Source organism: Ambystoma mexicanum, chromosome 8 (genome assembly GCF_040938575.1).
Source record: "Ambystoma mexicanum isolate Mex_15411 chromosome 8, UKY_AmexF1_1, whole genome shotgun sequence".
NCBI lineage: Eukaryota > Metazoa > Chordata > Amphibia > Caudata > Ambystomatidae > Ambystoma > Ambystoma mexicanum.
Window position 1 is genome coordinate 730,912,252 of NC_090929.1, and position 9,818 is coordinate 730,922,069.

The following is a 9,818-nucleotide window of genomic DNA, read 5'->3' on the forward strand; positions in this document are numbered from 1 at the left end:
TTTTGTGCTCCAAGTTCAGGAAGTGAGCCATTTCTCAATTGCCTTTCAAAACGCAAGGTCTAGCCGACTAGATGCTTAAAAGTACAAAACTCACTAGGCCCAGAGCCTACGGCCACACCACACTGAATGCGCCCGATCTCGTCTGATCTCGGAAGCTAAGCAGTGTCGGGCCTAGTTAGTACCTGGATGGGAGACCGCCTGGGAATACCAGGTGCTGTAGGCTTTTTTGTGCTCCAAGTTCAGGAAGTGAGCCATTTCTCAATTGCCTTTCAAAACTGCAAGGTCTAGCCGACTAGATGCTTAAAAGTACAAAACTCACTAGGCCCAGAGCCTACGGCCACACCACACTGAATGCGCCCGATCTCGTCTGATCTCGGAAGCTAAGCAGTGTCGGGCCTAGTTAGTACCTGGATGGGAGACCGCCTGGGAATACCAGGTGCTGTAGGCTTTTTTGTGCTCCAAGTTCAGGAAGTGAGCCATTTCTCAATTGCCTTTCAAAACTGCAAGGTCTAGCCGACTAGATGCTTAAAAGTACAAAACTCACTAGGCCCAGAGCCTACGGCCACACCACACTGAATGCGCCCGATCTCGGAAGCTAAGCAGTGTCGGGCCTAGTTAGTACCTGGATGGGAGACCGCCTGGGAATACCAGGTGCTGTAGGCTATTTTGTGCTCCATGATTTGTAATTGCACAACTTCTCAATTACTTTTCAAATTTGGTATGTTTCCAAAATAATTTTATCCCGTTTTATAGCGGAAATGTTGGACAACATTATGAGGGCTGGAGCTACCTATTTACATATAATTAGCATACAGGTAGTGTGTTCATGGGTAATAAATCGACTTTCACATGTAATGCAGTACAGAGAATATTGAGTCCTTCAAGAGGCATGAAAGAAAGCCGTTATTGTGTTGATTGTTCTCTCCACCTCCCTGCAACAGAAACAGGATGGATGGATTAAAGTTATCCTACCAGACATAGGAGTCCCGAATGGGCCCACCAGTCTTATATATCTCGCCTGATCGAGCGCTGATCGAGCGATGAGCGTGGTATCATGTTGCAAGTGGCTGCATGGCTTAGCTTACTAAATGCAAATGCATAAGAGTAATATTCTTAGCATTAATAGAGCCTACGGCCACACCACACTGAATGCGCCCGATCTCGTCTGATCTCGGAAGCTAAGCAGTGTCGGGCCTAGTTAGTACCTGGATGGGAGACTGCCTGGGAATACCAGGTGCTGTAGGCTTTTTTGTGCTCCAAGTTCAGGAAGTGAGCCATTTCTCAATTGCCTTTCAAAACTGCAAGGTCTAGCCGACTAGATGCTTAAAAGTACAAAACTCACTAGGCCCAGAGCCTACGGCCACACCACACTGAATGCGCCCGATCTCGTCTGATCTCGGAAGCTAAGCAGTGTCGGGCCTAGTTAGTACCTGGATGGGAGACCGCGTGGGAATACCAGGTGCTGTAGGCTATTTTGTGCTCCATGATTAGTAATTGCGCAACTTCTCAATTACTTTTCAAATTTGGTATGTTTCCAAAATAATTTTATCCCGTTTTATAGCGGAAATGTTGGACAACATTATGAGGGCTGGAGCTACCTATTTACATATAATTAGCATACAGGTAGTGTGTTCATGGGTAATAAATCGACTTTCACATGTAATGCAGTACAGAGAATATTGAGTCCTTCAAGAGGCATGAAAGAAAGCCGTTATTGTGTTGATTGTTCTCTCCACCTCCCTGCAACAGAAACAGGATGGATGGATTAAAGTTATCCTACCAGACATAGGAGTCCTGAATGGGCCCACCAGTCTTATATATCTCGCCTGATCGAGCGCTGATCGAGCGATGAGCGTGGTATCATGTTGCAAGTGGCTGCATGGCTTAGCTTACTAAATGCAAATGCATAAGAGTAATATTCTTAGCATTACTCGAGCCTACGGCCACACCACACTGAATGCGCCCGATCTCGTCTGATCTCGGAAGCTAAGCAGTGTCGGGCCTAGTTAGTACCTGGATGGGAGACCGCCTGGGAATACCAGGTGCTGTAGGCTTTTTTGTGCTCCAAGTTCAGGAAGTGAGCCATTTCTCAATTGCCTTTCAAAACTGCAAGGTCTAGCCGACTAGATGCTTAAAAGTACAAAACTCACTAGGTCCAGAGCCTACGGCCACACCACACTGAATGCGCCCGATCTCGTCTGATCTCGGAAGCTAAGCAGTGTCGGGCCTAGTTAGTACCTGGATGGGAGACCGCCTGGGAATACCAGGTGCTGTAGGCTTTTTTGTGCTCCAAGTTCAGGAAGTGAGCCATTTCTCAATTGCCTTTCAAAACGGCAAGGTCTAGCCGACTAGATGCTTAAAAGTACAAAACTCACTAGGACCAGAGCCTACGGCCACACCACACTGAATGCGCCCGATCTCGTCTGATCTCGGAAGCAAAGCAGTGTCGGGCCTAGTTAGTACCTGGATGGGAGACCGCCTGGGAATACCAGGTGCTGTAGGCTTTTTTGTGCTCCAAGTTCAGGAAGTGAGCCATTTCTCAATTGCCTTTCAAAACTGCAAGGTCTAGCCGACTAGATGCTTAAAAGTACAAAACTCACTAGGCCCTGAGCCTACGGCCACACCACACTGAATGCGCCCGATCTCGTTTGATCTCGGAAGCTAAGCAGTGTCGGGCCTAGTTAGTACCTGGATGGGAGACCGCCTGGGAATACCAGGTGCTGTAGGCTATTTTGTGCTCCATGATTAGTAATTGCACAACTTCTCAATTACTTTTCAAATTTGGTATGTTTCCAAAATAATTTTATCCCGTTTTATAGCGGAAATGTTGGACAACATTATGAGGGCTGGAGCTACCTATTTACATATAATTAGCATACAGGTAGTGTGTTCATGGGTAATAAATCGACTTTCACATGTAATGCAGTACAGAGAATATTGAGTCCTTCAAGAGGCATGAAAGAAAGCCGTTATTGTGTTGATTGTTCTCTCCACCTCCCTGCAACAGAAACAGGATGGATGGATTAAAGTTATCCTACCAGACATAGGAGTCCTGAATGGGCCCACCAGTCTTATATATCTCGCCTGATCGAGCGCTGATCGAGCGATGAGCGTGGTATCATGTTGCAAGTGGCTGCATGGCTTAGCTTACTAAATGCAAATGCATAAGAGTAATATTCTTAGCATTACTAGAGCCTACGGCCACACCACACTGAATGCGCCCGATCTCGTCTGATCTCGGAAGCTAAGCAGTGTCGGGCCTAGTTAGTACCTGGATGGGAGACTGCCTGGGAATACCAGGTGCTGTAGGCTTTTTTGTGCTCCAAGTTCAGGAAGTGAGCCATTTCTCAATTGCCTTTCAAAACTGCAAGGTCTAGCCGACTAGATGCTTAAAAGTACAAAACTCACTAGGCCCAGAGCCTACGGCCACACCACACTGAATGCGCCCGATCTCGTCTGATCTCGGAAGCTAAGCAGTGTCGGGCCTAGTTAGTACCTGGATGGGAGACCACGTGGGAATACCAGGTGCTGTAGGCTATTTTGTGCTCCATGATTAGTAATTGCGCAACTTCTCAATTACTTTTCAAATTTGGTATGTTTCCAAAATAATTTTATCCCGTTTTATAGCGGAAATGTTGGACAACATTATGAGGGCTGGAGCTACCTATTTACATATAATTAGCATACAGGTAGTGTGTTCATGGGTAATAAATCGACTTTCACATGTAATGCAGTACAGAGAATATTGAGTCCTTCAAGAGGCATGAAAGAAAGCCGTTATTGTGTTGATTGTTCTCTCCACCTCCCTGCAACAGAAACAGGATGGATGGATTAAAGTTATCCTACCAGACATAGGAGTCCTGAATGGGCCCACCAGTCTTATATATCTCGCCTGATCGAGCGCTGATCGAGCGATGAGCGTGGTATCATGTTGCAAGTGGCTGCATGGCTTAGCTTACTAAATGCAAATGCATAAGAGTAATATTCTTAGCATTACTCGAGCCTACGGCCACACCACACTGAATGCGCCCGATCTCGTCTGATCTCGGAAGCTAAGCAGTGTCGGGCCTAGTTAGTACCTGGATGGGAGACCGCCTGGGAATACCAGGTGCTGTAGGCTTTTTTGTGCTCCAAGTTCAGGAAGTGAGCCATTTCTCAATTGCCTTTCAAAACTGCAAGGTCTAGCCGACTAGATGCTTAAAAGTACAAAACTCACTAGGTCCAGAGCCTACGGCCACACCACACTGAATGCGCCCGATCTCGTCTGATCTCGGAAGCTAAGCAGTGTCGGGCCTAGTTAGTACCTGGATGGGAGACCGCCTGGGAATACCAGGTGCTGTAGGCTTTTTTGTGCTCCAAGTTCAGGAAGTGAGCCATTTCTCAATTGCCTTTCAAAACTGCAAGGTCTAGCCGACTAGATGCTTAAAAGTACAAAACTCACTAGGACCAGAGCCTACGGCCACACCACACTGAATGCGCCCGATCTCGTCTGATCTCGGAAGCAAAGCAGTGTCGGGCCTAGTTAGTACCTGGATGGGAGACCGCCTGGGAATACCAGGTGCTGTAGGCTTTTTTGTGCTCCAAGTTCAGGAAGTGAGCCATTTCTCAATTGCCTTTCAAAACTGCAAGGTCTAGCCGACTAGATGCTTAAAAGTACAAAACTCACTAGGCCCTGAGCCTACGGCCACACCACACTGAATGCGCCCGATCTCGTTTGATCTCGGAAGCTAAGCAGTGTCAGGCCTAGTTAGTACCTGGATGGGAGACCGCCTGGGAATACCAGGTGCTGTAGGCTATTTTGTGCTCCATGATTAGTAATTGCACAACTTCTCAATTACTTTTCAAATTTGGTATGTTTCCAAAATAATTTTATCCCGTTTTATAGCGGAAATGTTGGACAACATTATGAGGGCTGGAGCTACCTATTTACATATAATTAGCATACAGGTAGTGTGTTCATGGGTAATAAATCGACTTTCACATGTAATGCAGTACAGAGAATATTGAGTCCTTCAAGAGGCATGAAAGAAAGCCGTTATTGTGTTGATTGTTCTCTCCACCTCCCTGCAACAGAAACAGGATGGATGGATTAAAGTTATCCTACCAGACATAGGAGTCCTGAATGGGCCCACCAGTCTTATATATCTCGCCTGATCGAGCGCTGATCGAGCGATGAGCGTGGTATCATGTTGCAAGTGGCTGCATGGCTTAGCTTACTAAATGCAAATGCATAAGAGTAATATTCTTAGCATTACTAGAGCCTACGGCCACACCACACTGAATGCGCCCGATCTCGTCTGATCTCGGAAGCTAAGCAGTGTCGGGCCTAGTTAGTACCTGGATGGGAGACTGCCTGGGAATACCAGGTGCTGTAGGCTTTTTTGTGCTCCAAGTTCAGGAAGTGAGCCATTTCTCAATTGCCTTTCAAAACTGCAAGGTCTAGCCGACTAGATGCTTAAAAGTACAAAACTCACTAGGCCCAGAGCCTACGGCCACACCACACTGAATGCGCCCGATCTCGTCTGATCTCGGAAGCTAAGCAGTGTTGGGCCTAGTTAGTACCTGGATGGGAGACCGCCTGGGAATACCAGGTGCTGTAGGCTATTTTGTGCTCCATGATTAGTAATTGCGCAACTTCTCAATTACTTTTCAAATTTGGTATGTTTCCAAAATAATTTTATCCCGTTTTATAGCGGAAATGTTGGACAACATTATGAGGGCTGGAGCTACCTATTTACATATAATTAGCATACAGGTAGTGTGTTCATGGGTAATAAATCGACTTTCACATGTAATGCAGTACAGAGAATATTGAGTCCTTCAAGAGGCATGAAAGAAAGCTGTTATTGTGTTGATTGTTCTCTCCACCTCCCTGCAACAGAAACAGGATGGATGGATTAAAGTTATCCTACCAGACATAGGAGTCCTGAATGGGCCCACCAGTCTTATATATCTCGCCTGATCGAGCGCTGATCGAGCGATGAGCGTGGTATCATGTTGCAAGTGGCTGCATGGCTTAGCTTACTAAATGCAAATGCATAAGAGTAATATTCTTAGCATTACTCGAGCCTACGGCCACACCACACTGAATGCGCCCGATCTCGTCTGATCTCGGAAGCTAAGCAGTGTCGGGCCTAGTTAGTACCTGGATGGGAGACCGCCTGGGAATACCAGGTGCTGTAGGCTTTTTTGTGCTCCAAGTTCAGGAAGTGAGCCATTTCTCAATTGCCTTTCAAAACTGCAAGGTCTAGCCGACTAGATGCTTAAAAGTACAAAACTCACTAGGCCCAGAGCCTACGGCCACACCACACTGAATGCGCCCGATCTCGTCTGATCTCGGAAGCTAAGCAGTGTCGGGCCTAGTTAGTACCTGGATGGGAGACCGCCTGGGAATACCAGGTGCTGTAGGCTTTTTTGTGCTCCAAGTTCAGGAAGTGAGCCATTTCTCAATTGCCTTTCAAAACTGCAAGGTCTAGCCGACTAGATGCTTAAAAGTACAAAACTCACTAGGCCCAGAGCCTACGGCCACACCACACTGAATGCGCCGATCTCGGAAGCTAAGCAGTGTCGGGCCTAGTTAGTACCTGGATGGGAGACCGCCTGGGAATACCAGGTGCTGTAGGCTTTTTTGTGCTCCAAGTTCAGGAAGTGAGCCATTTCTCAATTGCCTTTCAAAACTGCAAGGTCTAGCCGACTAGATGCTTAAAAGTACAAAACTCACTAGGACCAGAGCCTACGGCCACACCACACTGAATGCGCCCGATCTCGTCTGATCTCGGAAGCTAAGCAGTGTCGGGCCTAGTTAGTACGTGGATGGGAGACCGCCTGGGAATACCAGGTGCTGTAGGCTTTTTTGTGCTCCAAGTTCAGGAAGTGAGCCATTTCTCAATTGCCTTTCAAAACTGCAAGGTCTAGCCGACTAGATGCTTAAAAGTACAAAACTCACTAGGCCCAGAGCCTACGGCCACACCACACTGAATGCGCCCGATCTCGGAAGCTAAGCAGTGTCGGGCCTAGTTAGTACCTGGATGGGAGACCGCCTGGGAATACCAGGTGCTGTAGGCTATTTTGTGCTCCATGATTTGTAATTGCACAACTTCTCAATTACTTTTCAAATTTGGTATGTTTCCAAAATAATTTTATCCCGTTTTATAGCGGAAATGTTGGACAACATTATGAGGGCTGGAGCTACCTATTTACATATAATTAGCATACAGGTAGTGTGTTCATGGGTAATAAATCGACTTTCACATGTAATGCAGTACAGAGAATATTGAGTCCTTCAAGAGGCATGAAAGAAAGCCGTTATTGTGTTGATTGTTCTCTCCACCTCCCTGCAACAGAAACAGGATGGATGGATTAAAGTTATCCTACCAGACATAGGAGTCCTGAATGGGCCCACCAGTCTTATATATCTCGCCTGATCGAGCGCTGATCGAGCGATGAGCGTGGTATCATGTTGCAAGTGGCTGCATGGCTTAGCTTACTAAATGCAAATGCATAAGAGTAATATTCTTAGCATTACTAGAGCCTACGGCCACACCACACTGAATGCGCCCGATCTCGTCTGATCTCGGAAGCTAAGCAGTGTCGGGCCTAGTTAGTACCTGGATGGGAGACCGCCTGGGAATACCAGGTGCTGTAGGCTTTTTTGTGCTCCAAGTTCAGGAAGTGAGCCATTTCTCAATTGCCTTTCAAAACTGCAAGGTCTAGCCGACTAGATGCTTAAAAGTACAAAACTCACTAGGCCCAGAGCCTACGGCCACACCACACTGAATGCGCCCGATCTCGTCTGATCTCGGAAGCTAAGCAGTGTCGGGCCTAGTTAGTACCTGGATGGGAGACCGCCTGGGAATACCAGGTGCTGTAGGCTTTTTTGTGCTCCAAGTTCAGGAAGTGAGCCATTTCTCAATTGCCTTTCAAAACTGCAAGGTCTAGCCGACTAGATGCTTAAAAGTACAAAACTCACTAGGACCAGAGCCTACGGCCACACCACACTGAATGCGCCCGATCTCGTCTGATCTCGGAAGCTAAGCAGTGTCGGGCCTAGTTAGTACCTGGATGGGAGACCGCCTGGGAATACCAGGTGCTGTAGGCTTTTTTGTGCTCCAAGTTCAGGAAGTGAGCCATTTCTCAATTGCCTTTCAAAACTGCAAGGTCTAGCCGACTAGATGCTTAAAAGTACAAAACTCACTAGGCCCAGAGCCTACAGCCACACCACACTGAATGCGCCCGATCTCGTCTGATCTCGGAAGCTAAGCAGTGTCGGGCCTAGTTAGTACCTGGATGGGAGACCGCCTGGGAATACCAGGTGCTGTAGGCTATTTTGTGCTCCATGATTAGTAATTGCACAACTTCTCAATTACTTTTCAAATTTGGTATGTTTCCAAAATAATTTTATCCCGTTTTATAGCGGAAATGTTGGACAACATTATGAGGGCTGGAGCTACCTATTTACATATAATTAGCATACAGGTAGTGTGTTCATGGGTAATAAATCGACTTTCACATGTAATGCAGTACAGAGAATATTGAGTCCTTCAAGAGGCATGAAAGAAAGCCGTTATTGTGTTGATTGTTCTCTCCACCTCCCTGCAACAGAAACAGGATGGATGGATTAAAGTTATCCTACCAGACATAGGAGTCCTGAATGGGCCCACCAGTCTTATATATCTCGCCTGATCGAGCGCTGATCGAGCGATGAGCGTGGTATCATGTTGCAAGTGGCTGCATGGCTTAGCTTACTAAATGCAAATGCATAAGAGTAATATTCTTAGCATTACTAGAGCCTACGGCCACACCACACTGAATGCGCCCGATCTCGTCTGATCTCGGAAGCTAAGCAGTGTCGGGCCTAGTTAGTACCTGGATGGGAGACTGCCTGGGAATACCAGGTGCTGTAGGCTTTTTTGTGCTCCAAGTTCAGGAAGTGAGCCATTTCTCAATTGCCTTTCAAAACTGCAAGGTCTAGCCGACTAGATGCTTAAAAGTACAAAACTCACTAGGCCCAGAGCCTACGGCCACACCACACTGAATGCGCCCGATCTCGTCTGATCTCGGAAGCTAAGCAGTGTTGGGCCTAGTTAGTACCTGGATGGGAGACCGCCTGGGAATACCAGGTGCTGTAGGCTATTTTGTGCTCCATGATTAGTAATTGCGCAACTTCTCAATTACTTTTCAAATTTGGTATGTTTCCAAAATAATTTTATCCCGTTTTATAGCGGAAATGTTGGACAACATTATGAGGGCTGGAGCTACCTATTTACATATAATTAGCATACAGGTAGTGTGTTCATGGGTAATAAATCGACTTTCACATGTAATGCAGTACAGAGAATATTGAGTCCTTCAAGAGGCATGAAAGAAAGCTGTTATTGTGTTGATTGTTCTCTCCACCTCCCTGCAACAGAAACAGGATGGATGGATTAAAGTTATCCTACCAGACATAGGAGTCCTGAATGGGCCCACCAGTCTTATATATCTCGCCTGATCGAGCGCTGATCGAGCGATGAGCGTGGTATCATGTTGCAAGTGGCTGCATGGCTTAGCTTACTAAATGCAAATGCATAAGAGTAATATTCTTAGCATTACTCGAGCCTACGGCCACACCACACTGAATGCGCCCGATCTCGTCTGATCTCGGAAGCTAAGCAGTGTCGGGCCTAGTTAGTACCTGGATGGGAGACCGCCTGGGAATACCAGGTGCTGTAGGCTTTTTTGTGCTCCAAGTTCAGGAAGTGAGCCATTTCTCAATTGCCTTTCAAAACTGCAAGGTCTAGCCGACTAGATGCTTAAAAGTACAAAACTCACTAGGCCCA

The 9,818-nt window shown here is 46.7% G+C and overlaps 26 non-coding genes and 3 pseudogenes across 26 annotated transcripts; all 29 read left to right on the top strand.

The window, feature by feature from the left end:
• Positions 1-104: 104 nt before the first annotated feature.
• LOC138475203 (5S ribosomal RNA) lies at positions 105-223 on the top strand. Its single transcript, XR_011269369.1, has one exon. It is a non-coding gene; the product is annotated as a 5S ribosomal RNA (ribosomal RNA).
• Positions 224-329: 106 nt separating this feature from the next.
• On the top strand, positions 330-448 carry LOC138475204 (5S ribosomal RNA). Its single transcript, XR_011269370.1, has one exon. It is a non-coding gene; the product is annotated as a 5S ribosomal RNA (ribosomal RNA).
• A 106-nt stretch (positions 449-554) lies between these two features.
• Positions 555-663, top strand: LOC138473965 (5S ribosomal RNA; annotated as a pseudogene).
• A 464-nt stretch (positions 664-1,127) lies between these two features.
• On the top strand, positions 1,128-1,246 carry LOC138478308 (5S ribosomal RNA). The gene has a single exon (XR_011272187.1). It is a non-coding gene; the product is annotated as a 5S ribosomal RNA (ribosomal RNA).
• Positions 1,247-1,352: 106 nt separating this feature from the next.
• LOC138477723 (5S ribosomal RNA) lies at positions 1,353-1,471 on the top strand. The gene has a single exon (XR_011271656.1). It is a non-coding gene; the product is annotated as a 5S ribosomal RNA (ribosomal RNA).
• Positions 1,472-1,935: 464 nt separating this feature from the next.
• LOC138475205 (5S ribosomal RNA) lies at positions 1,936-2,054 on the top strand. Its single transcript, XR_011269371.1, has one exon. It is a non-coding gene; the product is annotated as a 5S ribosomal RNA (ribosomal RNA).
• A 106-nt stretch (positions 2,055-2,160) lies between these two features.
• LOC138475206 (5S ribosomal RNA) lies at positions 2,161-2,279 on the top strand. The gene has a single exon (XR_011269372.1). It is a non-coding gene; the product is annotated as a 5S ribosomal RNA (ribosomal RNA).
• Positions 2,280-2,385: 106 nt separating this feature from the next.
• Positions 2,386-2,504, top strand: LOC138477994 (5S ribosomal RNA). Its single transcript, XR_011271902.1, has one exon. It is a non-coding gene; the product is annotated as a 5S ribosomal RNA (ribosomal RNA).
• A 106-nt stretch (positions 2,505-2,610) lies between these two features.
• On the top strand, positions 2,611-2,729 carry LOC138477755 (5S ribosomal RNA). The gene has a single exon (XR_011271685.1). It is a non-coding gene; the product is annotated as a 5S ribosomal RNA (ribosomal RNA).
• Positions 2,730-3,193: 464 nt separating this feature from the next.
• Positions 3,194-3,312, top strand: LOC138478309 (5S ribosomal RNA). Its single transcript, XR_011272188.1, has one exon. It is a non-coding gene; the product is annotated as a 5S ribosomal RNA (ribosomal RNA).
• Positions 3,313-3,418: 106 nt separating this feature from the next.
• On the top strand, positions 3,419-3,537 carry LOC138477670 (5S ribosomal RNA). The gene has a single exon (XR_011271607.1). It is a non-coding gene; the product is annotated as a 5S ribosomal RNA (ribosomal RNA).
• Positions 3,538-4,001: 464 nt separating this feature from the next.
• Positions 4,002-4,120, top strand: LOC138475207 (5S ribosomal RNA). The gene has a single exon (XR_011269373.1). It is a non-coding gene; the product is annotated as a 5S ribosomal RNA (ribosomal RNA).
• A 106-nt stretch (positions 4,121-4,226) lies between these two features.
• LOC138475208 (5S ribosomal RNA) lies at positions 4,227-4,345 on the top strand. The gene has a single exon (XR_011269374.1). It is a non-coding gene; the product is annotated as a 5S ribosomal RNA (ribosomal RNA).
• A 106-nt stretch (positions 4,346-4,451) lies between these two features.
• Positions 4,452-4,570, top strand: LOC138477996 (5S ribosomal RNA). Its single transcript, XR_011271904.1, has one exon. It is a non-coding gene; the product is annotated as a 5S ribosomal RNA (ribosomal RNA).
• A 106-nt stretch (positions 4,571-4,676) lies between these two features.
• LOC138479511 (5S ribosomal RNA) lies at positions 4,677-4,795 on the top strand. The gene has a single exon (XR_011273279.1). It is a non-coding gene; the product is annotated as a 5S ribosomal RNA (ribosomal RNA).
• Positions 4,796-5,259: 464 nt separating this feature from the next.
• Positions 5,260-5,378, top strand: LOC138478310 (5S ribosomal RNA). The gene has a single exon (XR_011272189.1). It is a non-coding gene; the product is annotated as a 5S ribosomal RNA (ribosomal RNA).
• Positions 5,379-5,484: 106 nt separating this feature from the next.
• Positions 5,485-5,603, top strand: LOC138475581 (5S ribosomal RNA). Its single transcript, XR_011269713.1, has one exon. It is a non-coding gene; the product is annotated as a 5S ribosomal RNA (ribosomal RNA).
• A 464-nt stretch (positions 5,604-6,067) lies between these two features.
• LOC138475210 (5S ribosomal RNA) lies at positions 6,068-6,186 on the top strand. The gene has a single exon (XR_011269375.1). It is a non-coding gene; the product is annotated as a 5S ribosomal RNA (ribosomal RNA).
• Positions 6,187-6,292: 106 nt separating this feature from the next.
• On the top strand, positions 6,293-6,411 carry LOC138475211 (5S ribosomal RNA). The gene has a single exon (XR_011269376.1). It is a non-coding gene; the product is annotated as a 5S ribosomal RNA (ribosomal RNA).
• Positions 6,412-6,517: 106 nt separating this feature from the next.
• LOC138474671 (5S ribosomal RNA) lies at positions 6,518-6,625 on the top strand (annotated as a pseudogene).
• A 106-nt stretch (positions 6,626-6,731) lies between these two features.
• LOC138478599 (5S ribosomal RNA) lies at positions 6,732-6,850 on the top strand. The gene has a single exon (XR_011272451.1). It is a non-coding gene; the product is annotated as a 5S ribosomal RNA (ribosomal RNA).
• Positions 6,851-6,956: 106 nt separating this feature from the next.
• LOC138473966 (5S ribosomal RNA) lies at positions 6,957-7,065 on the top strand (annotated as a pseudogene).
• Positions 7,066-7,529: 464 nt separating this feature from the next.
• Positions 7,530-7,648, top strand: LOC138475212 (5S ribosomal RNA). The gene has a single exon (XR_011269377.1). It is a non-coding gene; the product is annotated as a 5S ribosomal RNA (ribosomal RNA).
• Positions 7,649-7,754: 106 nt separating this feature from the next.
• Positions 7,755-7,873, top strand: LOC138475213 (5S ribosomal RNA). The gene has a single exon (XR_011269378.1). It is a non-coding gene; the product is annotated as a 5S ribosomal RNA (ribosomal RNA).
• Positions 7,874-7,979: 106 nt separating this feature from the next.
• On the top strand, positions 7,980-8,098 carry LOC138475215 (5S ribosomal RNA). The gene has a single exon (XR_011269380.1). It is a non-coding gene; the product is annotated as a 5S ribosomal RNA (ribosomal RNA).
• Positions 8,099-8,204: 106 nt separating this feature from the next.
• LOC138477657 (5S ribosomal RNA) lies at positions 8,205-8,323 on the top strand. The gene has a single exon (XR_011271596.1). It is a non-coding gene; the product is annotated as a 5S ribosomal RNA (ribosomal RNA).
• Positions 8,324-8,787: 464 nt separating this feature from the next.
• On the top strand, positions 8,788-8,906 carry LOC138478311 (5S ribosomal RNA). The gene has a single exon (XR_011272190.1). It is a non-coding gene; the product is annotated as a 5S ribosomal RNA (ribosomal RNA).
• Positions 8,907-9,012: 106 nt separating this feature from the next.
• On the top strand, positions 9,013-9,131 carry LOC138475593 (5S ribosomal RNA). Its single transcript, XR_011269724.1, has one exon. It is a non-coding gene; the product is annotated as a 5S ribosomal RNA (ribosomal RNA).
• Positions 9,132-9,595: 464 nt separating this feature from the next.
• Positions 9,596-9,714, top strand: LOC138475216 (5S ribosomal RNA). The gene has a single exon (XR_011269381.1). It is a non-coding gene; the product is annotated as a 5S ribosomal RNA (ribosomal RNA).
• The last annotated feature ends 104 nt before the right edge of the window (positions 9,715-9,818 follow it).